This window comes from Ambystoma mexicanum, chromosome 7p, assembly GCF_040938575.1.
Source record: "Ambystoma mexicanum isolate Mex_15411 chromosome 7p, UKY_AmexF1_1, whole genome shotgun sequence".
In the NCBI taxonomy this organism is placed as follows: domain Eukaryota; kingdom Metazoa; phylum Chordata; class Amphibia; order Caudata; family Ambystomatidae; genus Ambystoma; species Ambystoma mexicanum.
Window position 1 is genome coordinate 466076019 of NC_090939.1, and position 27615 is coordinate 466103633.

The following is a 27615-nucleotide window of genomic DNA, read 5'->3' on the forward strand; positions in this document are numbered from 1 at the left end:
ACTGCACCCCAGCCGGCGGAGGATGTGCAGGCAGCAGGAGGCAGTGCACGGGCAGAGGCAGAGCAGCAGCAGCAACATGGTGGGAGACATGAAGGCTCGGGGCTTTCGACATCGGAGGGGCAGGCATCGGCCGGAGGGCAGGGGGACCCAGGACAGAGAGTGTCTTCCGTGTGGCAGCGGTTGGGCCACGCCATAGGTGCGGAGCGGCGGCGGGCGGAAGAGGCGCGGCTCACAATGGTCAGGGCGGAGAACTCCATGCGGAGGGTCCTGAGGCGGGCCGAGTGCCTCGAGGCAATCCGCAGGGGGTTGGAGGAGGACACGGCGTCGTCCCTGCGGACCCTCGGGGCCATGGAACTGAACCGCCTCCGGGACATCGAACAGGAGTTCGATGATGCCCTGGCCCGGGACACCACAGAGTGAGCCGCTGGACATGCCCGCCGCCTTTGTATATAGTTCTTTAGTTTTAGGTTTCCTTTGTTTCTTATTATGATTTGGAGTCGACGGACACTGCTCCACTTTTTGTATATAGTTGATTTTTAGTTAGGTTTTTTAGTAGGTTTCCTTTGTTCAGTTGGGCTCATGGACCCTTGGTAGTTTTTTACATAGTTTTTTATTGCATTGAGATTTTTTTACATTTGACTTTGGATGACATTTTTTTGGATTCTGATTTGCAGTTTTTTTTTTTAATACGGACATGCAGCTTATTTTTTCTCATTCCCATTGTAGTTTGTTTCCTTTCTTTAGCATTCTTTATTTTTTCCAATACAATTTTGTTTTAATACTTCACTGTGTGGTATCATCTCATTGGTTTCATGCATGTCATGTTGGGTGTTTTCCCATTCAATTGCAAACATTGTGTGTGACGGACATGGGTTCATTAGCTTCATGAACATTATGGGTTTAACATGTAATTTCCATTTCCATGTGGGTGAATGGGTTACTTGGTAGGGCTTTTTGCCTGTGGAGGCTGACCATTACGCACATGATTGGGGATTGTGAGGACCTGGTGGATGGTGCCCCTGGTGGCTGGGGGGTGGGGGTGGTGGGAGACATGGGTGGGGGCCTGGTGGAGGGTGCCCCTGGATGCTGGGGGGCGGGGGTGCAGGGGGACATGAGTGGGGGCCTGGTGGAGGGTGGCCATGGTGGCTGGGGGGTGGGGGTGGTGGGAGACATGAGTGGGGGCCTGGTGGAGGGTGCCCCTGCACTGCTGGGGGGTGGGGGTGGTGGGAGACATGAGTGGGGGCCTGGTGGAGGGTGCCCCTGGATGCTGGGGGGTGGGGGTGCAGGGGGACATGAGTGGGGGCCTGGTGGAGGGTGCCCCTGGTGGCTGGGGGGTGGGGGTGGTGGGAGACGAGAGTGGGGGCCTGGTGGAGGGTGCCCCTGGTGGCTGGGGGGTGGGGGTGCAGGGGGACATGAGTGGGGGCCTGGTGGAGGCTGCCCCTGCACTGCTGGGGGGTGGGGGTGGTGGGAGACATGAGCGGGGGCCTGGTGGAGGCTGCCCCTGCACTGCTGGGGGGTGGGGGTGGTGGGAGACATGAGTGGGGGCCTGGTGGAGGCTGCCCCTGCACTGCTCGGGGGTGGGGGTGGTGGGAGACATGAGTGGGGGCCTGGTGGAGGGTGCCCCTGGTGGCTGGGGGGTGGGGGTGGTGGGAGACATGAGTGGGGGCCTGGTGGAGGGTGCCCCTGGATGCTGGGGGGTGGGGGTGCAGAGGGACATGAGTGGGGGCCTGGTGGAGGGTGCCCCTGGTGGCTGAGGGGTGGGGGTGGTGGGAGACATGAGTGGGGGCCTGGTGGAGGGTGCCCCTGGTGGCTGGGGGGTGGGGGTGCAGGGGGACATGAGTGGGGGCCTGGTGGAGGCTGCCCCTGCACTGCTGGGGGGTGCGGGTGGTGGGAGACATGAGTGGGGGCCTGGTGGAGGGTGCCCCTGGATGCTGGGGGGTGGGGGTGCAGGGGGACATGAGTGGGGCCTTGTGGAGGGTGCCCCTGGTGGCTGGGGGGTGGGGGTGGTGGGAGACATGAGTGGGGGCCTGGTGGAGGGTGCCCCTGGTTGCTGGGGGGTGGGGGTGGTGGGAGACATGAGTGGGGGCCTGGTGGAGGGTGCCCCTGGTGGCTGGGGGGTGGGGGTGGTGGGAGACATGAGTGGGGGCCTGGTGGGGGCTGCCCATGGTGGCAGGGGGGTGGGGGTGGTGGGAGACATGAGTGGGGGCCTGGTGGAGGGTGCCCCTGGTGGCTGGGGGGTGGGAGTGGTGGGAGACATGAGTGGGGGCCTGGTGGAGGCTGCCCCTGCACTGCTGGGGGGTGGGGGTGGTGGGAGACATGAGTGGGGGCCTGGTGGAGGGTGCCCCTGGTGGCTGGGGGGTGGGGTGGTGGGAGACATGAGTGGGGGCCTGGTGGAGGGTGCCCCTGGTGGCTGGGGGGTGGGGGTGGTGGGAGACATGAGTGGGGGCCTGGTGGGGGCTGCCCATGGTGGCAGGGGGTGGGGGTGGTGGGAGACATGAGTGGGGGCCTGGTGGAGGGTGCCCCTGGATGCTGGGGGGTGTGGGTGCAGGGGGACATGAGTGGGGGCCTGGTGGAGGGTGCCCCTGCACTGCTGGGGGGTGGGGGTGGTGGTAGACATGAGTGGGGGCCTGGTGGAGGCTGCCCCTGCACTGCTGGGGGGTGGGGGTGGTGGGAGGCATGAGTGGGGGCCTGGTGGAGGCTGCCCCTGCACTGCTGGGGGGTGGGGGTGGTGGGTCGACATGAGTGGGGGCCTGGTGGAGGGTGCCCCTGGTGGCTGGGGGGTGGGGGTGGTGGGAGACATGAGTGGGGGCCTGGTGGAGGGTGCCCCTGGATGCTGGGGGGTGGGGGTGCAGGGGGACATGAGTGGGGGCCTGGTGGAGGGTGCCCCTGCACTGCTGGGGGGTGGGGGTGGTGGTAGACATGAGTGGGGGCCTGGTGGAGGCTGCCCCTGCACTGCTGGGGGGTGGGGGAGGTGGGAGACATGAGTGGGGGCCTGGTGGAGGCTGCCCCTGCACTGCTGGGGGGTGGGGGTGGTGGGTCGACATGAGTGGGGGCCTGGTGGAGGGTGCCCCTGGTGGCTGGGGGGTGGGGGTGGTGGGAGACATGAGTGGGGGCCTGGAGGAGGGTGCCCCTGGATGCTGGGGGGTGGGGGTGCAGGGGGACATGAGTGGGGGCCTGGTGGAGGGTGCCCCTGGTGGCTGGGGGGTGGGGGTGGTGGGAGATATGAGTGGGGGCCTGGTGGAGGGTGCCCCTGGTGGCTGGGGGGTGGGGATGCAGGGGGACATGAGTGGGGGCCTGGTGGAGGCTGCCCCTGCACTGCTGGGGGGTGGGGGTGGTGGGAGACATGAGTGGGGGCCTGGTGGGGGCTGCCCATGGTGGCAGGGGGGTGGGGGTGGTGGGAGACATGAGTGGGGGCCTGGTGGGGGCTGCCCATGGTGGCCGGGGGGTGGGGGTGGTGGGAGACATGAGTGGGGGCCTGGTGGAGGGTGCCCCTGGTGGCTGGGGGGTGGGGGTGGTGGGAGACATGAGTGGGGGCCTGGTGGAGGCTGCCCCTGCACTTCAGGGGGGTGGGGGTGGTGGGAGACATGAGTGGGGGCCTGGTGGAGGGTGCCCCTGGTGGCTGGGGGGTGGGGGTGGTGGGAGACATGAGTGGGGGCCTGGTGGGGGCTGCCCATGGTGGCAGGGGGGTGGGGGTGGTGGGAGACATGAGTGGGGGCCTGGTGGAGGGTGCCCCTGGATGCTGGGGGGTGGGGGTGCAGGGGGACATGATTGGGGGCCTGGTGGAGGGTGCCCCTGGTGGCTGCGGGGTGGGGGTGCAGGGGGACATGAGTGGGGGCCTGGTGGAGGGTGCCCCTGGTGGCTGGGGGGTGGGGGTGGTGGGAGACATGAGTGGGGGCCTGGTGGAGGGTGCCCCTGGATGCTGGGGGTGGGGGGTGGGAGACATGAGTGGGGGCCTGGTGGGGTCTGCCCATGGTGGCAGGGGGGTGGGGGTGGTGGGAGACATGAGTGGGGGCCTGGTGGTGGGTGCCCCTGGTGGCTGGGGGGTGGGGGTGGTGGGAGACATGAGTGGGGGCCTGGTGGAGGCTGCCCCTGCACTGCTGGGGGGTGGGGGTGGTGGGAGACATGAGTGGGGGCCTGGTGGAGCGTGCCCCTGGATGCTGGGGGGTGGGGGTGCAGGGGGACATGAGTGGGGGCCTGGTGGAGGGTGCCCCTGGTGGCTGGGGGGTGGGGGTGGTGGGAGACATGAGTGGGGGCCTGGTGGAGGGTGCCCCTGGATGCTGGGGGGTGTGGGTGCAGGGGGACATGAGTGGGGGCCTGGTGGAGGGTGCCCCTGCACTGCTGGGGGGTGGGGGTGGTGGTAGACATGAGTGGGGGCCTGGTGGAGGCTGCCCCTGCACTGCTGGGGGGTGGGGGTGGTGGGAGACATGAGTGGGGGCCTGGTGGAGGGTGCCCCTGCACTGCTGGGGGGTGGGGGTGGTGGGAGACATGAGTGGGGGCCTGGTGGGGGCTGGCCATGGTGGCAGGGGGGTGGGGGTGGTGGGAGACATGAGTGGGGGCCTGGTGGAGGGTGCCCCTGGTGGCTGGGGGTGGGGGTGGTGGGAGACATGAGTGGGGGCCTGGTGGAGGCTGCCCCTGCACTGCTGGGGGGTGGGGGTGGTGGGAGACATGAGTGGGGGCCTGGTGGAGGGTGCCCCTGGTGGCTGGGGGGTGGGGGTGGTGGGAGACATGAGTGGGGGCCTGGTGGGGGCTGCCCATGGTGGCAGGGGGGTGGGGGTGGTGGGAGACATGAGTGGGGGCCTGGTGGGGGCTGCCCATGGTGGCAGGGGGGTGGCGGTGGTGGGAGACATGAGTGGGGGCCTGGTGGGGGCTGCCCATGGTGGCAGGGGGGTGGGGGTGGTGGGAGACATGAGTGGGGGCCTGGTGGAGGGTGCCCCTGCACTGCTGGGGGGTGGGGGTGGTGGGAGACATGGGTGGGGGCCTGGTGGAGGGTGCCCCTGCACTGCTGGGGGGTGGGGGTGGTGGGAGACATGAGTGGGGGCCTGGTGGAGGGTGCCCCTGCACTGCTGGGGGGTGGGGGTGGTGGGAGACATGAGTGGGGGCCTGGTGGGGGCTGCCCATGGTGGCAGGGGGGTGGGGGTGGTGGGAGACATGAGTGGGGGCCTGGTGGTGGGTGCCCCTGGTGGCTGGGGGGTGGGGGTGGTGGGAGACATGCATTGTTGATCAGTAGTGCAAGGTGACATGTGGGTTGGCTGGGGGGCATGCCCATGGTGGATGGGCTGCCTGCGGGACATGAGCAGGGGTGCAGGGTAGTCCCCCGTGGTGTGGGCTGCCTGCAGGGGCCGTGGAGGTTGTGGAGCGTACACCTGGGAGGACCCACACGGCCAATTCACATGTGGTACTCCCCAGAACCCCTGAAATACACATACCCTGCTTGGAATCGCGTGTGGAACTTCCCGCGCACCCCTGAAATACACGTACCCTGCTCGCACTGGGCCAATCGCGTGTGGAACTTCCCGCGCACCCCTGCAATACACGTACCCTGATGAAATCGCGTGTGGAACTTCCCGCGCACCCCTGAAATACACATACCCTGCTGAAATCGCGTGTGGAAATTCCCGCGCACCCCTGAAATACACATACCCTGCTTGCACGGGGCCATTCGCGTGTGGAACTTCCCGCGCACCCCTGAAATACACGTACCCTGCTCGCACTGGGCCAATCGCGTGTGGAACTTCCCGCGCACCCCTGAAATACACGTACCCTGATGAAATCGCGTGTGGAACTTCCCACGCACCCATGAAATACACATACCCTGCTGAAATCGCGTGTGGAACTTCCCGCGCACACCAGAAATCCACGTACACGGCCAAATCGCGTGTGGAACTTCCTGCGCACCCCTGAAATCCACGTACCCGGCCAAATCGCGTGTGAGACTTCCCGCGCACCCCGGTATACACGCACACGTATTTTTTGTCAGCGGGTGTCCGTGTTTGTGGGTACCCCTTTGCACGTCATTTGTCCTGGAGGGCCACAGTATAGGACATTCATCATGGCAGTATATAGGTGCTATTTGTTGGCGCACCTTTTGGCGCACATTTCTTACAGCCGCAGAGACGCTACCGCCTGCTTTCTTGTGGCGGTCGTGTTTGTGCCTGTGCGCTGGTTTGAGCGTGCGCTTTTTTGCCCTATTCTATTCCATGAATACGTGTTGTAGGCGAGCGTGTGGGCGTTCCGCGCACTTGTGCCCTGTACTTCCCCCGTGACGCCCACGTTTTGGCAAGTTGTTCCCCATTCCGAGTGTTACGCCCGTGTTCCACCTACTTTTGTTGCGTGCGCCGCGCTATGTGCGATTTTCGCTGTGGCCTGTGCGATTTTCGCTGTGACCTGGCGCACGCAGTTAGATGGCCTGTGCGCCAACGTGCGCCGCACACTTTTTTTTCGCACATCCAATGGTTTTCTCACGCACGGCCTTCCATGAATCGATGTGCGCTGCTTTTCGTGCGATTTTCGCACTTGCACTGCGATTTTCGCTATTCCACTGCGATTCGCACGTTTTTGGCCACTTGCGCTGCGCTAATTATTCCATGAATCGGCCTGTTAATTGTGTCTGGAACCAGCAGCAATGAAGAGATGACTTGGTGGCTTCTGCTTTACCTCCAGACTGTTGCTGACAGTTGGCAGTATTTTCGGATCAAGGAACAACAGAGTATGTGTTATGTTATGTTAGGCTTTTTCGTACAAAGGTATAGCGCAACCAACACCCAAAGGCAACCTGGCACTATGACTGACTAAACATTATTAGAGGAAGAAGGAGGCTAGAAGAGTAATGTTTTCAAAGCCTTTCTGAATTGCAGATGGGGGGCCACAGCACAGAGTCCAATGGGGAGGGCATTCAACAACATGGCAGCCTTAACAGAAAAGAACGGCCTCCAATTTTAGAACTGCAAAACCTAGGGATAGCCAGAAGAAAGCAATCCCTAGAACGTAACACGCGGGCAGGAGTGTAGGGTCAAAACTTCAACTGCAAATACTCATGGCCAGCTGCATGAAAAGCCCTATGCACCAAACAAAGAGATTTATAATGCACATGTTTTGCCACTAGTAGTCAATGTAGAGAATTGAGAACTGGAGAGAAATGCTTCCGATAGGAAGCACCTGTGGCAAGACGGGCGGCTGAATTTTGAAGAATCTGATGGCGGCGTAACAGGTAGTTAGGCTGGTCCAAAAATAAAGAATTACAATAGTCAATCTGACTAAGGACCAGAGCAGAAACCACCGGAGCCCGCAAATGAAAGGGAATATACTGCAAAACCTTTCTGCGTATCTTCAGCTGAAAATGACCAGCCTGACAGACTGAGCTAATCTCGGTGGCCAACGAGAGGGAAGCAGACAGCTTAACACTCAGATTGTTGATCACAGGAACCGCAACAAGAAAAGAACCAAAAGAAGAGGGCCAGAAAGATGAGTTCCAAGGAGACGTGACAGTAGTGGAACCCACAACCATAACCTCAGACATATTCCCTTTCAATTTGAGGCAATTTTCGCTCATCCAACACCTTGCATCCGACAGGCAGTCTTGCAGCTGAGTGGCATGGGCCAGATGGAGAAGGTCCAGCCGAACAAAAATCTGTGTATCATCAGCATACGAGTAGCATCTGAACGCATGGTAGTGGATCAGAGGCTATTGAAAAGAATGGATGATAAATCAGAACCTTGAGGAACCCCACACACCAAAGCAGAAACAACAGAAAGAAAAGATTGGAGAGCAGCTGTGAGTGGTCAGAGAGAAAAGAATGGAATCATGAAAGAATGGAGCCAGAAACACCAGTTGCTGACAGACGACTGATCAGGATGGAGTGATCGACAGTATCAAATGAGGCAGAAAGATCCAACAGGATCAATGCTGCCACTCCTCCCTGATCAGCAATGAGTGTCAGGTCCTGAAGCACCAAACAAGAATGGTCTCGATATCACATTCTGGTCTAAAGCCCGACTGGAACGCATCAAACAAGGACATGCTCTCACAAAACCACCAAAGCAGCAGGGGACACCAGGGATTCCAACAGCTTCATAAAGAACGGCAAGATTGAGATAAGGCGAAAGTTAGCAAGAACTAAAGTATCCAAAGTGTTTTTTTTTAACAAAGGAATCCCTGTGGCACATTTAAGAACAGAAGGAATGGTCCCAGTCGAACAAAAATGATTGACTGCAGCCATGATGTAAGGCATGATCAAGGGGTGGATGGCTTTCCCCACTCTCAAAGGGATGGCATCAAGGAGAAGCTGACTTTATTCTTGCAACTGCTGCATTGATATCTGCAGCTGTAAACAGGGGAAAGGAGTCCCAGAGGGCACCAGAAGACTGCATAGGCACCGGGAGAGAAGCAGAAGTTAGACCTGGCATTCGTACCACTGGGTTGCAAGTGGCGGAAATATGATCCTAAATATTGTCAATTTTACAGACAAAGAAATCAGCCAGAGAATCACAACGATCTTGGGTCCGGGGTGAAATCGTCAGAAGACTCTTTAGCAGATGGAGAACACACTACCTAGAAAGCTCTTTAGGCTGAGTTATAGAATTCTCAATTTGGGAGGTGAAGAATTTTTGTTTTGCCTGTTTGATGGCCAGATGATACGAAGAGGAGATGGCGCAGAAAACAGTCCGACCCCCAGCAGAGTAAGAGGAACGCCATTTACATTCCACTTGCCTGTGTTTGAGACAAAGAGACTTGAGGTCATCATTAAATCATGGCTCAGACGGTCGACTGCGTACCCGAATTGCCACCAAGGGAGCAGACTAATCAGCCGCTGTGGTAAATATTTTGGAAAGAGCACCAAGATCCTAAGAAGGTACTGCACTGCAGCAAACATTAATATGAGCTGCAAGCAAAGAAGGATCGACCGCACGCCAATTACGCTTCCTAATCTCTCTGCTTACCAGAGGCCAGAGGGCAGTCAATATAATCATACACAAATGGGATGACAAAGTGATCAGACCAAGGGATGTAAAAGGGAGTGGCAACAACCACTAGGTAATGTTCAGCAAACACCAAATCAAGCCGATTTCCAAGGATATAAGTCAGCTCCGTGGCAAGCTGCACCAACGAAAGATCATCCATAACAGCAATGAACTTGGAAGCAGCTTTATCAGAAGGGTCATTGCACCTATAATTAAAATCACCAGCAACAATCAAATGTGTGTATTGTAGCTGTAATGACGCTACAAAATCAGCAAACATATCAATATATCAAAAAGAGTAAAAAGGACATTGAGGAAATGCAGTGTATTTGTTGTGGGACGGTGTTGTGCAAGAGATCTAATAAACCATGTCAAAGTTTGGGAACTTCAACTTTGATCCACCACCTTGTTCAGGTCCATCAGGATGATGCGGAGGAACCCTGTAGGAAGACTGATGTTCAATACAAAGTGAGAGTGCATGGTCCACAATCAATAGACTAGTGGATATGTACAAGGAAGCAAACTTTTACCCTAAGAAACCTGCATAGCGAAAATGACATAGATGCATTTAAATGCTATTGATTTAAAAATATATATTTTAAGCAGCATGTTAGTGAAAGTTAAAAAAAAATACATCAAGAATTAACTACCACTTAATCTGAATATGTGCAAAATAGTACCAAACTAGGCCATCTGATAGTAGTAGTAAATATAACTCTAACATATTTTTTAAGCAGCATGTTAGTGAAAGGTAAAAAAATACATCAAACATGAACAGCAACTTTATCTAACTAGATGCAAATAGTGCCATCTGATAGCAGTGGTAATATAGCTCACACACAACATCCTAAATAAACCTTTACATATTTTATTCTTTACTGACACTTACTTTTACATCAGTCACACACTCAGCGAATGTACAAAATGAGTTCTGCAATCAAAATGAGAATACACAAAATGGTGGCTTGTATACTTCCCAAAAGCAATAACACAAAAAGAAGACTAAGAAACTACTAAAATGACCAACACATTTTCACCACAACCTATCACAGACAGCTACACAATTAGAACAGGAACAACAACCAATAACAAACAAAGTAAAAGAAATCTTTTTTCATCCCTGCCCAGAATCTCTCATAGCTTCCGTTCCATGCCCCCAAAACCTTAACAAATATCCCTAACAGGTCTACCAACCCCCTACCCCCAAACCCCATGGTCCTCCTGAGTTCCCCTGCTACCTCACAATCCCCCAAAACACTCAATGTGTCTATGATGCCGCTCCACCCAAAATGTGGGATAACCACAGCTACCACACGTCTGTTAACACACGATGTACCATTTGCCGCCACATACCCGCAACTGCACCGGATGCCACCTATACCCGTGGGTAGAATCGCTGCACAGGGATCGGTTTCCAAGTAGCCATGGGTAGACATGACAGCCGTTGCTGTGGCTAGGCACGATACTAAATATACCAATCACAACCCATGGATCTAGCTGTGGTTATAAGATTTTTTCTTCTGGTATACAAATGATGAAACAGACAGTAGTGATACAATGGTAATTAAAAGGTTAATACAATAAATGACAGCTCATTTAGTTATGTAAGATAGATAATGATAAAGAGACCAAAGTATACATCACAGTACATTAGGTACGGATACATTTAATGGGTATAATTACATAACACATAATAACATGGGTGAGAATACACAAGCTACAATACATTTGATAGGGAAGATAAAACTAGAGCAGAGTGTCAGAAGTGGCTACCTATTCATTTTTAACAATTACATATTTTATTTGAGATATATATATATATATATATATATATATATATATATATATATATATATATATATATATATATATATATATATATATATGTAAATAAACAGTACTTTTATTTTTTACAGTTTTCTTCTTTTTTCCTTCTCAGTCTCACATCTAAGAAAGTCTGGAAACACACAGCCAAAATAAAACAGACTCCAAAATACCTACAGTGCCATTGACCATTGGCAGTGACTTTTCAACCCAACATCACTATATCTATAAAAATAACATTCAACAAACAATAAAAACACAAACACCCCAAAATCTATAGCCGTGGGCACATAACTTCTCATACCTGTGGCATCTGTAGTCCTATATAACTGCGGATATCGGGAAAAATTATCGTATGAAAACAATCCCTCCCTGGTCCCCCAAAACCCAAACCAAGTATCCCCCCACTCACCACCAGCTCCCCACACTGCTGCCAAGGTCTCAACACCTCCCCTACTCTTTCACATTGCCCCCTTGACACACACTGTTTCCATGAGACAGTTTTGTTTTAAATGTTGGCTTTTCGAGGCTATAGCCACGGCTACAGAAAGCTTTGTTTTGAAAACCCAGACCCTGGACCTCCTATAACTCCCAAATTTCACTTGGTGTCCTCAAGCAACCTCACCCCCTCTAGACGAATGTCATTTTTAAATTATTTTAACCTGCAAATAGCTTTTTAACTGCTTCTTTTTTTCCATTATCCTCGGCTATATCCACGGTTATCTCTCGTATCGTGAGAAAAGCAAGATGGCGGTCGTTTCATTTCTAAAAACACCAGATTTTGGGTAAATCCCCGAGATACAGCTATCAGAGAATTGTGGGGGTATTGTAGAGTGTCACAGCACCAACCCTACTTCTTACTGTTAAATTAATTTGTATATACTCAGCTATACTGTCTACATCGGGTGGGGAAAGGAGTGCAACTCCCTACCAGTCAATTTAATAAATTCATGAAAAGACATGCATATCATCTTCTTTGTTTAAACCAGTGATTGTACTCTGCAGTTTACAAATTATTTTGCTTCTTCTTGTCTCATAATCAATTCACTGTTGCCAAATCTGACATCTTGTCGGATGTGATTGATCCCACAAATTTGATCCCATCTTTGTTGTCCATTTGGTGTAGCATTGCACAATGTTCTTGTAAGGGACGTCTCTTTTCAGTGGCGTCAGTTATATTCATATTCAGGTGTTCTCATATTCTTAGCTGTAGTTCCGTTATGGTAGACCTTATGTATAGTTTATTACACAAACAAATGATAATGTGGACTCAAAAACCATAAGGTCTATTCACATTTATAATGCACACAATGATTAGTGTTCCGTTTCTCCGACTCATACATTTCAATCTTGCATCCTCCACTCTCTCCAACAGATTGAACTCCATAATCATAAGGAAGAAATGTTTATGAACACGTCTGTAATGAGATTGTGATTTAATTTGATCTTGATGAGAATCAGATCAAAACTATGTTTACACATTTGTAAAAGACAGGTAAACGTGCATGCCGTGAGTTGCAAAAAAGGTATGATGTAATGGGATACAGATCTCAAATGCATCTTCAACGTGTTTAATAATTTGCTAATTAAACAGGTAATCACTATTTAGCCTAGAGGAAGCCAAAGCATTGGCGAAACAAAAGGCACGTGCACCATATGCTGGTTGTTGGCTAATTCATTAGGTTGTTTGAATTGAATTGGTTAATTACATATGGTTGCATGTACAAAACTGAACATGACGTAATAGTCCTATTAAATCTATCTAACAAGTGAGACAAATTTGCCTTCTTCATTGGCAAGCTATTGATACTGAGCGCACGACTGTGGGGAGTAAACCTGTTAATTGCAATTTTTGAGCGGGTTGCAGCCCCTTCTCGGTCAAATATTTAAATAACTTGTGTATGGAATAACCCCAAACCAAGTATGGATCGTGAGTTAACGCTTTGTTGTTTCAGACCTGGTCCAAATCCGTCCAGCGGTTTGGGCTGCGCACTTTGGTAAATATTATGGACCTTGTTTGTCTATGGGAAAATTAATGGGAAGTAGGCTGCAACTTTGGAAAAAAATGTTGTTGTCTTCTTAATAACCTTTTAATTTTTTAACAAATATTTATGAAACTTTGCAGTCAGGGGGAAAGGGGTGCGCGAGTCGCTAATCACTTACACATTTTCAGTGAAATCCATTACTCGAATCGAAAGGCATTAACAATAGAATTTTAAGGGGCTCCTATGGGAGTCCAGCTCAACTTATCTATAGGGCGGTTAGCGCCGCCCTATGATATAATTAATTATGTAAATTGATGTTTGTGTGTAAGAAATAGTGAGACACAATCAGACAGCCTATTTTCATTTTGTGGACAGGATGCCTGTAATTGTGTAATAGTGGTGATTTCCCCTATATAAAGCTTGAGGACCACCTTTAATGAATTTATTGAAATAAATTAGAGTTTTGATGAAACCACTTGTGTCTTGTCTAGAATCGTGGGGTTTGACTGCGTATTAGGGGGCATTATATTGATGTGCCCACTTAACGAGCAACCAACATGTGTCTTCTGTATGATAGCAAAGACCTTGATTGGTGAGTTCACCATTGAATAAAACAAAGAAACCCGCAGGGATTGCAATTCTATCATCAGACCGAATACCTGAAAAAGCCATAAACCTGAACAAGAGAACAGCAAGATGGGAGATGACACCACTAAAGTATAAGAATATAACATGCATGCCACTGAAGATCTGTGAGACAGAGCTGATCAAGGAAGCAGACCTGTTGAATTTAAGAAGACACGCAAGAGAGGCACCCTTTAGCTTGTTAAGGTGCAAAATGAAGGAAATTAAGGGTTAAATGAGGGAAAATCCAGATAAATAACTCACTCAAACTGATACCATTGCGTTACTGCAACTCTGTCTGGTGCATTAGGGACCCAATGGGGTTGGATGGGTTCTTGTACCGCCGGCGGTAATTTTGCCGGCGGTAATAGTGCTAAAAATGGCCAACAACGTGCAGTAAGTGCATATTTTTTGACACTTACTGCCCAATTCGAGATTTGGCCCACCCTTAAATGCAGCAGTAATAGCATTACCATCACATTTAAGGGCTACTGTCAAACTCGTGATGAGGTCCACATTCTTGCGCTAGGAGAGAATCAAAACCAGACATGGAATATTGTTTTTGTTTTTTCTGGACAACAACACACACACACACACACACACACACACACACACACACACACACACACTCAGCCACCTTCGAATCATTAATACATTCCCTCACTTATTCACCCTCTTACTCAAAAATCTCATTCTCACAATAATTTGCCCATTCATTGACACACCTAACGTTGGGTGTTGTAATGATATTTTCCACATTGTAACCATGTAACCCTGACTGACAATCCATACGGTAACACGCCTGTTTCATTGCCAGCCAGCCTTTCTCTGAAGCATCTTCCTCTGGCTGCTTTACATGCAGTGAATGGACTGTGACCATGTCCCGTGCATCCCCTAGATTGTACTTCCCTGCCGGTACTGGAAAACTGCATCATCCTAAAATACTCAAGGCCAGATTCTCAACCTGGTGTTAAGTACCGAAAAGGTTGTTAAAAGGGTTGGTAGGAATGCGCCACTTTCGGAATACATGTGGCAGTTGCTAGGGTGGGCTGCAGGGGAGTTGCTAGGTCTGGAAAAAAACCGGGGCTAGGCTGATGTCGGAACTGTTGGGACTGGGGGCTAGCTAGTCTTTTGGCTGTAGCTCCTGACATTCTATCCGGGGCTACAACCAAAAGATCAGGGGCTATAGCCCCCTTAGCCCCCCCTAGCAACGCCCCTGGTGGGCTGGAAGCAAACCTAGCAACCGCCACATTCGGTACCTTGGCTTTTAGAAGGGTATTCTTGTGGCACTCCTCCAGTTTTATATGTGCGCTAAAATCACGCACATATACGGTACAATTCTGGTGCCGTTATACTGGAGGAGAGCCACAAGAAGCCTTGTTTGGTGTATATTAAAGTGTTCATATACACCTGTGTTCTCAGCAGCATTTTTGTAAGATAACGGATATGTTATTTTACAAAAATGCTGCTGAGTTTTCAGGATTGCGCCCATTATAATTAAAACAGACGCAATCCTGAAGGTGCACGGTTGTGCACTACGAGGATGCCCAGGCCCATTTGAGAATACTGGTGGAGCATGGGCGCCCTGATTTGCACAGTGAATCGTGTTCTTTAGCACGTTCTCTGCGCCAAGCCATGATTGGGCCATCAGAAGTTTAGAAATAGGATCTTCAAACTGTGCAGAAAACAACATAAACTAACATCTTAAATGTAATCAGAGAAGCATGCTTTTGATGACCGAGACCCTAAATGTTGAGTTCAGAGAAGTTTAACAACTGCATTATTAATGAGGGGCTGGGCATACAAATGCCCAACTTGCTCCAAAAGGTTTGAACAAAGTGTTTTACGAGCCCAGAAATATGCATCATATACAGATCACATGCTGGTAAAAGTCACTTGCATGAATCAATTTCTTCCTGAAATGGGGGGGGGGGGCGTCTAAATTCACAATTGAAAGTCCAACATTGTGGGTTGATGCTATCTCTGCACATGCCATACAAATCTGGACACTTTAAGACATACTTCACACTTCTTCAATGTTCCTCCAAAGGATTGTGATGTTAAGTCACACTTGCATTTGAGCACAGGCACCCACCATGTGGTTTTCACAAATGCCCAAAACACGTCATTCTGGCACAACAAGTGGAAACAATTATTCTAGTATGTGCTCGATGCATGAAGAAAACACGCACATGTAGAACCAATGTGGATACAGACTGTTATTATTTATTATAATTATCATTATTATAATTAGTAGGGCATTTATTGAACCTGAACTTAGCTTCTGGAAGCAACAGAGCGCTTTCCAATCAAGGGGAAGAATAAGGTTAGGGATCATAGAAACAAGGGAGTGTGGATCTAATAATGAGGGGGGTAATAGTCAGCAATGGATCCACCTGTAAACAGGGGAGGAAACAGTGGGGTTCAGGTCACCCAGTCTCAGGTAAGGTGAGGGGTGGACGGTGTATGGACCTAGCTAACCAACCAGCTTGATCCAACAAAAATAGGGTGCTCACTCTTCCCCAGCCCAACCGGCCTTTGGAGGGCATCAGCCTGTACGTCAATCTCCTGATTTCAGGATCCAGTGCCCCACTGATGCAGCACACTGAGCCGACAGTCTGTTATTTCGACAGAAATAGTGTAACTAGCACTCTCATAACTGGCCAATCTGTACTGCTCCAATATTTGTACACCAAAGTAGTCGTGGAGGGAAAGATATGACCTTTTTAGAATGTACTAGGCATATTTAGAGTTGAATTCTGTTATCTGAAGTATGGTCCGGAACAAACCAGCTCATTTTTCCAAGAATAACAAGCAGCAGGCCCTTGAAGGTTATCGCGGGAAAGCCTGGCTGCTCCCTATCACAGAGCGTTGTATTGAATTGAAACTCTGCAATTCACTAACACGCTGAAAGGTCTGGGCTTGGCACCTAATTGTTTATGCATAAAGGTCAGAGTGCACCTGTTATGCCGGGGTTTCCAGTCCATTAGCGATTTCTGAAAAATCCACACACCCCAGAGCCAAAAAGAGAGCGTTTTGCAACCAGTGCCCAGTGAAACTGCAAATGTCTTCCCCTGCTAAAATGTTCATTCCTCACTGACAATACACCGTGCCTCGTGACGAAGTGTAAAAAGCAGGGGTAAAACGCTTACTGATGCTTTTCACACTTTTTAAACTTCCCTATATTGGGCCTCATTACGAGGCGGGCGGTAAGGGATTACCGGCACCGGTAAGGGCACTGGTGCCGGTAATCCCTTACCGCCCTACTATGAGTTCCCTTTACGGGTCCTCCCTTAACGCCTCGTTTTTCCAGGCGTTAAGGACGGGACCCGCAAAGGGACTCTGGAGCTAATAACGGTACTGCAATTTGCGGTACCGTTATTAGCGCCTTCCCCATTCCCATTGAGCCATATTGGGGCTCAAATGGGAATGGGGAAGGGCCCTGGTGAATGGGGAATTACCGGTCCCGCCAACCTTGGAATGGACCGGTAATTGCTCCATTCACCAGGCCGGAGTCGGTAGGGTTTTGGAGCTAATAGCTCCATGGCTACCTCCAACCTCGTAATGAGGCCCATTGTCTTCCATTTGAATGGCGGAATAGGGGCACGAAGCTGAATTACCGCTCCTGCCACTCCCATCTGCTCTGCCATTCAAATCAGCAGCATTACTGACAGCAGCTGGTTCTGATGCAGGCGGTAATGGTTAGTATTAATATGTACTCTGCCTGCTTTTTATACCGGGTAAAAGCAGGTAGGTTCCTTAGAAATGCATTGTAGCTGCACACATACTACCTGTCTCGCATACCCTGCACACCACTTCCAGCTTTAGAATGCAGCCACCCGCCATGAAATATTCCGTCAAGCTGCATGTATACTGAGTGCACATGCACACTTTTTACTACTCTATCTCCACTTACCCGGACTCCGATCCCGAAGGCGTTCAACCTACAGCGCGTTGAGACAATAAAAATTGTGAAAGGCGCTATACAAATGGCCATTAACAAAGACATAACATAACATGTTGACCCTCATTCGTAGATGGCAGGTAGCATTGACCCAATTTGCACTGTGAAGTGCACACAATGGCGTAAAGGCAATTCAGAGTGCTTTTTACTCCTTCTTTTTGCACTTCCTACTGCAAAAGTTCAAATATGCACAGAGGAAGCCAGTTTCAATGTAAGTGCAAAAGGAACAGGAAAAGGTTTTTTAAAATGACATCCCTTACAAGAAATCACTCTAAATATTTTTAAAATTCTGATATTTTGCATGATGGCGTGATGGAAGTTATGAACGGGTTTATGAAAAGAGATCAACACGGGTTTAATGGAGAACTAATATCCTACAGTTTTACCTTTGTTCCTGCTGGATTAAAACATTTTGTTTTACCTGCTGTAATCGGCCTAAATTATATGTCATTAGTTTGTGTGAACTGTGCCACTCCCCACGGTATAGCTGTGCAACACAAGACTTCTCCAGAGAGTGGCATATTCTGCCCCAGCCGGGCAAATTGTTCAGGTAGGTTGTTGCAAGGAAGCACCATGACAGGAAAAAAGAAAAGCATTACTGTTGCAATTGCAGTTACAGGAACAGGATAGGCCCCAGCAGCTAAGTAGCAGTGAAGGAAGTATAGGAACATTCACTGGCACACCTCCTTACCAAGCTAGCCTATTGCCAAATCTCGTAAACAGAGAATTCAGTAGCTCACGCACACCTGGCACACTTAGGAAAATCCTCACCTCACGCATGCAGGAAGGGGATGACAATGCACATAGAAAGCACATCCCAATACTTCTCCCCCTCAAGGAAACATCAGAAAAGAAACAACACTTGAAATGGACTCACTAGGAGAGACAAGAATGCGTGGGGAGCAGTAGAACCTCAAGGACAGGAGCAACCAACTAACTCCTCGACATCCCTCAGCTGCTGCACAAGTACAAGGTAGAGCAATCCCACACTTGCGTGTGGACTGGATCAACGTCCCAGGCAAAAGGAAGTGCGCTGAGAGGGTATCTAACATCCCAAGAAGAGCCGGTCCTGGGGTTGGGGGGGCAAGGCGGGCGACCACCCGGGGGAACCACGCCCCACAGGGAGCCATTAGCCCCTGCCACGCCAGCTCGGGGAGTCTTTCAAGGGCTCTCCCGAGCTGGCGTAGTGGGAGAAGGTGCAGCAGCTGGGCTTTTGCTAGTAAATGTGCCCGTGGCGGCGGGTGCATTTAATGACAGTAGGGTGCTGTTGTCAGCACCCTATTGTCATTAAATGCACCCCTCCGCTGCGGGTGCTTTTAATAACAGAAGGCACCATCAGCCCCCCACCAGTTTTTCAAGGGCTCCCCGAGCTGGCGTAGTGGGGAGAAGGTGCGGTAGGCGCCTCATTATTATTCAATGCACCCGTGGCGGCGGAGCGCATCTAATAACAATAGGGTGCTGATGCACCCTATTCATTTCATTACCTCCTCGCGGGAGCGAGGAGGTTAACAATAAAGAAAAAAAAAGTGGCATATCCTGGCCCCGTTGACCAGGGGTGCGCGGGGGCAAAGGAGGGGTGCCAATTCACCCAGGATGCTGCTGCCCCCAAGGCCGGCCCTGATCCCAAGACTGAAACTCACATGAGCCAAACAATAGTACACGCCCACAAGACGCCAGGCAAAACCACTTCCAAATGCAGCAATACTGCGCAAAGTATGGGCACATTTATAAAAGGCGCATGAGGGCAGGGGCGTCGAGTACATGGGTGCTGAGGGACCCGTCACCCCCCCCCCCCCACACACACAGGAAAGGCTATTTTCATGAAAGACTGTATACCTATAATGGGACTTTGTTTGTAGCCGTCGGCCGAAGCTCTCCTTTCCCCGGGAAAACCAAAGGTCTACGCCCCTGCTGAGGCCTAAGCAATAGGACAAAGAATGCCACATCCAAATCTACTAAAACTATGCCAAAACAGTACAAATCCTATAAACATACACTCACAGCTCAGTATTCCTACTGCAAGCCACAATCACTCACACAAGCACAACAGGAACCAAGAAATATGTATTGTGACTTTGCACCAGTGTGCGTTACCTGCAGTGTGGAAAGCATCGAATGTACAGCGGCACTCCACACAGCATTCACACCCTAGGGTACTCATCACCTCATGCATGCAGGCAGGGAAGATGTCGAAGATAGAAAGCACAGCCTAACAGGTATTCAGAGATATGGTGGCCTGCCTCAGGTCACCAGGGTGGGCCACTGATGGAGTCTGGATCATCCAATGAGTCAGCGAGGCTGGGGGCACCCAGCAGACCTTGGGCAGGAGACACCCTGCAATGTCTGGATCACCGGAAGAGCTACCTCTGCTTGGGGATCTCCCCAAGGTTGGCAGCTTCGTCACTGGGGTTACCCGGGCCGAGCTGCTTCCACAGGCCGCGATCACGTGCCTTCAGGCACCCAAAGAAATCACCCAGGCACAAGTTCTGCTGCACTGCCTATAAGGTGCCAGCAGAGACCCTTTTATTAGAGGAGCATCCTGACTCTGCCTCACAATAAAACACTAGTACACTCACACCACGAACGTTGGTCCACCCATAACATCCCTCCTTTATTATAATCAAACAACACCTCAATACAGGATCTAAACATGTGGTGCATTCCAGTCCTCGCACCCGTGCTAACCTATGCGAACACGACTACCCAGGTGCATTCTAGTCCTGGCACCCCTTAGTGAACTATTTAAACACTGCAACCCAATACGTGTGTTCCAGTTCTCACGCTGCGGGGGGGGGGGGGGGCTCGACAGCGGCCTCTTGGAATCAGAAGATGCCCGGCAATCGAATTGCCCGCTGACGCAGCTGAAGGATAAAAAGAAGATGTTTTCATCCTCTTCTTCCTCGGCACAGTCATCCCGTTCCCTCCTTTGGTCTTCAGCCACCTGGACCGCAGCCACTCTGGGGGTCTTTCTCCCCCCACCCCACTTCGACTCTCTACCCCCTGGTGTTCCCACCATACTGGTGGGCATTGGGGCGAGACACACCCGTGTGAAATGATCCACCTTCCCACACCTTCCACAGACGTGTCCCTTCTTTGGGCAGTCTTGCGGATGTGGAAGATCCCACCCGCACTGATGGCATATGGTGGCACCGGGGTCTCTCCTTGGCCAATCTCCTCTCCTCGTTGGCCTACCTCCCTGCCATTTGCCGACAGCTGACACCTCCTCCAACTTTATCCGTTGCATGGGGGCCTCCAGCTTGAGGTGTTGTCTCGAAAAGTCCATTGCCCGCACATCTGCCAGCTGCTGGGCACGGCCAAGTTCTAGTATGCGTTTGAGGGTTAGCGCTGGGTCCCTCAGGACTTGTTAGCGCAGCTTCGAAGAACTGCAGCCGTAGATGATCTGCGCTCTGATCTTGTCCTCCTCGAAATTGCCCAGCGCACAGGACATTACAATTCCCTGCAGCTTTCCATGAAACGCATCGAGGCTCTCCCCTTCCTCTTGCCTCGCGCACCTCATCCTGAACCATTCATAGTCCCTGTTGATCATGGGCCTGAAGTACTCATTCAGGGCTGTGATGGCTGCGCCATAGGACTGGTCTGCGGGCCGTAGGATCCTCAACAGCCTCTGGACAGCTGGTCCGGCAGAGTACAGGAGGGTTGGGCGTTTTGCTCTGTCCTTAATTTCCAATGCCTCAAAGTACATCTCCAGGTTCTCTACCCAGGCTGTCCACCGGTGCCCCAGGCTGGTGGGGGCACCCATGACATCGAAGGGATATAGCGGCATAACCTGACCACCCTGCCGGCACACCACCTCATCCCGAATGACGGGTACAGGGCGTAGCGCAGTCTGCACTCACTGCTGACGGGCCCTGGGGGTTGGGCTGGGCTGAATCAGAGTTCTTGAGGGCGCACAAGCACTCCTTGAGGAGCCGCTACCCTGTGTTCGTGATTGGGTGGTAGATGTGACACATACAACTGTTCCCCTACCTTGCTGAGCCCAGGTCCCAGAGGGCGCACACGCACTCCTCTGGGAGCTGCTACCCTTGATGGGGTCTGGGACCAAAGCAGAAACACATGGAGTGATTGGATAATGCCCCTGCCTTCAGAGCACCGGGCACCTAAGCCCTCCAACCCTCTCCAGGCGAGGACCTTCCTCCTCCATTTTGCCTCGCCATTGTAGAATTGAAAAACAAAACAATATTTTCCTTCCTTTTCTGTTGGCCCGTTGTTCTTGGGCTTTTTCTTCTAATAGCCAGCTGCCTCGTGTGTTCCATGGGATTCACTGCTGTGGCCCTGGTTGTATGGGCCACGTCTCTTTTTTTTGTTTCTGGGCTGATGAGACGGAGGCCACGCCTCCTACCAGGCCGCACCATGGGCCGGACCCAAAATATGCTTTTCCAGGCCAACATTCACCAGGCGAGCCTGGGCCTTGATGGGGGAACACCCGCCGGCCACCGCTTTGGGCGGGCTGTGGAGATGTCTCACCACCACAAGCCCGGGCCTCCAGGTTCCCCCCTCTTTTCCATTCATGGCCACGGTCCCCACGCGGCTCATGCCACGTGGCCGGCACCGGCACAGAACTGAGCCGTCCTGGATGAGCTGCGTCTCCCGGCCCCAAAGCCGCTCCTGCAGGCACCAGACGACCCGTGCCTTAGTTGTAGCACGAGGTCCCTGGGCCACCTGCAGGAAGCCCAGCACCTCCTCCTCTCAATGCAGCCGACACCACGGGACAATGGACGCAACGGGCCTTCGGCAGTCCACACACGCACCGGTGTACAGGGCCCCACCGCCCTCATCACTAATGTGGTGGCCTGCCTTCGGTCACCGGGGCGGGCCACTGATGAAGTCGGGATCACCCGACGAGTCAGCCACGCTGGGGGCACCCAGCGGACCTTGGGCGGGGGCCACCCTGCAATGTCCGGATCACCGGACCAGCTACCTCTGCTTGGGGATCTCCCCAAGGTTGGCAGCGGCTGCTTCCACAGGCCGCGATCACTTCAGGTACCCACAGAAATCACACAGACACAAGTTGCTGCTTCCTGGGGCTCTGCTGCACTGCCTATAACGTGCCAGCAGAGCCCCTTTTACTAGAGGAGCGTCATGACATCGTCATGATGCTGCCTTGCACCAAAACACTAGTACACTCACACCACGAACGTTGGTCCACCCATAACAAGAGCTTAGTGTGCAGAGGAACGGATAAGGGCATCAGAGGAGAGGATGAAGGGGCAGACAGGGAAGTTAGTCAATCTTGAACGATTTGTGCAGGTATGGGAGGGAATGGAAGGTAGAGCTGGAGATTGCGATAGTATGAATTACTGTAGCATCAATGAAGAGCGATGAAAGCATACCTTTGATCAAGAAAAGGGCTAACGAATAATGCTTTTAAAGAGCAAGTGTGTAACATATGAGGCCAGTTACTTGTACTTTAAAGGAGTATGGAAATCAAACAGTAAGGAGTTGCATGATGGGCTTGAGTTGTGCTCCAGCATACCCTTGAGATATTGAGGCTTGCCTGACCTTTAGGTGATACAGTAGCCTGCCACACCCAGGAAAGAGACAATCTGGGGTTTCTCAGCCATCCTCCAGAAGTAGGAGAGCTCCCAGTGGACGGGGTACAAGGTTAATGTGTTGCACACAAAAAGGGAACAGGAACAGGAAATGTGGACCATCCCTGGAGGCTAGTTCCAAAAGCTAAGAAATGGCATATGTTTTGCGATGTGAGGCCCTTTTGATTGCATCATCATGGGCAGCATCAAATAATCCTGAATTGGCTTAGAATCATGGACCCAATTACATAAAAAGTGATAAGCCTCTTGATAGGTCCAAAGGCCCTCAGGGTCAGGGCCACACCATGGCATCCGTATTCCCTATGTGAGTAGTCTTGCATATCTTCCTGTGGTGCTCCAAAGGTAGAGGAAAACCTGTTATCCCTTTAAGGCATTTCAGTCTATGGTACTATCACTATTGAATTTCCGGGGTGGGGATAAGCAGCCAGGCGATGTTACAATGGAAGACTGTGCATTATAGAAAGCGTATTCCTTGTCTGGAAACTTTACCCATGAAATATTCTGCAGACTTTGAATGCGACAACTCCCAATGTTTTGGTGGACATTGGAATGCAAATCTCACCTTCCCCAGATTCCCTTTAAAAGTGTGAGTGTGTTTGGGGGGTGAGGGGGATCTGCTAATGTTACAAACTGAAATCTTCAGAAAACACTGACCTGTAAAGAGAAGGCGTTTCGAACTATACTGGTGTGAAACCATCAGGAGGGCTTGTCAATAGAAGCCATCTCCGGTCCTCTTAATGTCAGGAAAAGGTTGTGATACTATATCTCGTTATCTATGTAATTTCCTAATGTGAACTGGAGAGCGCTCTTTTTACTTTTTTTGCTTAAATCTACTTCCCACTCAGGAGATTATAAGCATTTCACAATAATAACACTGTTCCAGTCTCATCTTTATGCCGAAATATCACTGAGAGTATAGCATCCATACAACATGTATTGGTGGAATGCCCTGCTTTGACCTCTTTACGATGTGTTATTTTTAAGAGATTCATGCACTATACTAATTGGCCATCCACCGATGAATGTTGGTATCGGTTGTCTTGTCTGCAGGCCATGCAATTTCTCTACCCATTGAAGTTATTAGATTTTTAGTTCCATTAAATTGATTGAATTAAACGATTCAAATATGCACTAGCTAAATTATTTGTTTTTCTTTTATATGCTTCATTGCACGTTTTTTATACTTTGTGTAAGGTTTATTGATGAAGTCTATTGAAATAAATAAATACATACATACATACATACATACATACATACGAAAACACTGACCTGAGGATCAGACATTTTGGCTGGAAACTGCAATCTTCCAAGAACCACCTGGCAGTGAATCCCTGATTGTGAAGTATGTAGAGGTCTATCTACCAGGCTGAGGACTGAGCATTGCTCTTCCTCTTGTCACTGATTGACCAGCCTTGCATCCAACCTCAACATTTGTGCCATCCAGAAGCCTTGCTTGACCTGGTCACCACACTGACCTCAACAATAAAGAGTCAGGAGCATAAGCACTGAAACATACCTGCTTCTAATAGAGCCTTAGGACTTGCAGCTGCCAAACTTAGCTCGAACGTTGAGCAAAACCACCATTCCCTGGCGCATGCACTCAGAGGAATCCATACTTAGCACATTATCAATGGAGGTTGTCTGCACCCCTACATATTCCAGCTTTATTCAACCTCCTTTCTGGCCTTCAGCTGCTCCTCTCTCATGAATGCTTCAATTAAAGCTGTTCAGAACACCACAAGAACTCTGGAGCCAGCAGAGTATGAGCCCTGCCAGCCCATACTCTTTATGGAGGTGGATGTTGAACATCTCTAGTTGAAAATAGTCAAAGGACTCTGCAAGTAAGCGAGCGCATGGCAAACTTTGCAAAGGAATTCAAACCATTATAGCTCAGAACTTTGACCTTATACTCTGCTTACATTCTGGTGGTAGGTGCTCAGCACGGAACTGTCTCCTGCTCAAGCAATCACTGACCGCCTACAATATTTTCCTGTTTCCTGCAGTACCCCTGTACCTTAGGCTTGGACAAGGCTACAATCTCCGGGGGCGAAGACTGAATGTAACAAACCCTGTTAAGTCTTTAACCACCTAGGATCTCGGGAGGATAGCTCAGGGGTAACATGCTCGCCTTGGACGCAAGGCGACACGGAGCAACACAGGTTCATCCCTGGGTCCGTGCTTAGAAACCTCTGGGTATTAAGCGTGTAATAAATAACCTATCATATCACATAATCCCTTGATTGAGCCTAACCCTAACAGTTGGAAGATAACTAAAGCTTGTAGCCAGCATTTTGAGATGTTGTGATGATGCATACTATCCTTTCAAATAATGTGTGTAAAGTTTGCTATACATGATGTGCACAATACATACATGAATGCAGTACTTTGATTCTTTCATTGACTGATTCTACCTTTACTATACATATACCACATTTTCTTTCTTTTTTTATTTGCGATATACGGTTCAATAGAACCTGAAGCACAGTAAATTGATAACGCCCACATCTTGTATAATTGCATACAATATTAAAATAAATACATTTCAACATGCTATATCAATAGCACTCAAATCTTACATGATTACATGCAATGTTAAAATGAATACAAACAGTTCAACATACAATATAAACATTTCATAGCAATGGTACTAAAAAAGACGCAAAGCGTCTTTCCAAACATAAAAGGCTGATGAGGTAATAATTACCAGTGGGTTAGCAAAGTAGATACTGTTCCAAAATTGGTCAGTTGCAATAGATTCTAATTTACTTCACAAAGGACAGATGGCCCTTCACATAAGCTTGCACTAACCTCGGACAATCTGTAAAAACATGGCATGGGGTTTCAATGGCACTTTGGCATCGCCAACAAGATCTATGATGATAGGGAACCCCAATCCAACTACCAGTGTGTGACCTAGTAGGTAAAATATTGAATCTCAAATAAATAATAAAACGCTTTAATTGCCTACTGGAGGGTTTGGTCAGGTGTACGCATGGTGTATAAGGAGAGAAGCCTTGCATGGAGTATAATACATCATTTTCCTTCCCATGGAGATAACCAAGATTAAGGTCCCTGTCAAAAACCGAGATAACTCTCTTCAGCAAAATTTGCTGCATTAGGATCTTCCACAAGATGCTCAATAGAGAGCCCTGGAAGTTCCAAATGGTTGGCAACCATCGAACGCAGATCGTATAATAGAGTCATGTTTTTGTGTGGACTGAAATAGTGCTTAGCAATAACCCCCAATAACAGATTGGGAGTCAGTCGAGCAGTAAACAAAAATAACACAGATTTACAGCGTTGTAGCAACCACAACGATTTTAGAAAGGAGACACCCAATTCAAGGTGCAGGGCCTCCACCGGGACAGACACAGGAACTCCAAGAATTGGATGCAACATTTTTCCCTCAAGAACCTGAAGCCATTTCAGCTTAGTATCCGGGATAAAAGTCAGATCATGTAAAATACCTGCAATACTACTTGTTATATAAATAGTAAAATGACCTTCCGTGTTATAACCCCCAGTTATACAAATACATATTTTTAAAACCAGACCATTTCTAAGAACTTTTGGAATAGTAAAATCACTATAATCACTTGTTATATAAATAGTAAAATGACCTTCCATGTTATGACCCCCATTTTAACAAATATATATTTTTTAAAACAGACCATTTCTTAAGAGCTTTTGGAATAGTAAAATATATAAAATTCAATTGTAGGATTAAAAGTTATAGGAAGACCTAAATAAATATACCTTTCCACCACCTCAAGTGGCTTAGATTCCATTTTCCAAATAAAGGGCATAGGACGTTTACATGTACCATCAGAGTGCACAATTTTAGCTTTGCCAATATTTATCTTTAGGTTGTTTTGCTTAGCATAAACAACTAATGCACCAATAGAGCGCTGTAAACCTATAGGTGTGCGATCTAACAAAACAGTATCGTCAGCATGGATCAGCCAGGCTAGGTGTTCTCCACCAATAGTCAGAGGGAAAGAGTGCACAGTGCAAACGCTTGGGACATGTCACATATATACAAATCAAATAAAATGGGGACAAGGACACAGCCTGTTTTAAACCCTGATTAGTTTTAATTGCTCACGTTAATTGCCCCTCTTGATTAATATGCACAGAGACAGTAGTGGCAGTGTATAGAGCCATTATAAAAAAAACACAATTTCCTTCAAGAGATATCAAGTATAAAAGTATAACTCATTGTGGACATTTCATTTATTCAAAGTGATACATGTGCTTTTCCATATATTGTCTGCCTTGATCCACACCCCTGTACATTTGGTCTTGATTGCACAACTCCTGGCTCATAAAGATGAGCCAGGAGAAGCTAAGGTTCCCTGTCTTTCCAGTATCAGAAAGCTTCCCAGTTCATAATATGTAGGCCTGGAGAAAAATCCTTAATTTTCGGGAATGGAAGGGATTCAAACCCTAATCTCTGAAGAGACTAGAAATAGGCAAATGCCAGGTGGAGTAATATATGTTGGTGGGTGAGCTGGCAGAGAAGTAGAAGAACCAAGGAGAGGAGGAGTTCAGAACCCCAGAGCCTGAAACCAAAATGTTAGATATGGAATGTGACGGAGCAGATGCTGCTTCCCAACCACATCTTCGGTCAGTGCATATGTACTGGGATGGGAAGTATTTGCTTGGCTGGCTGCCTTTGAATTGACTTGTA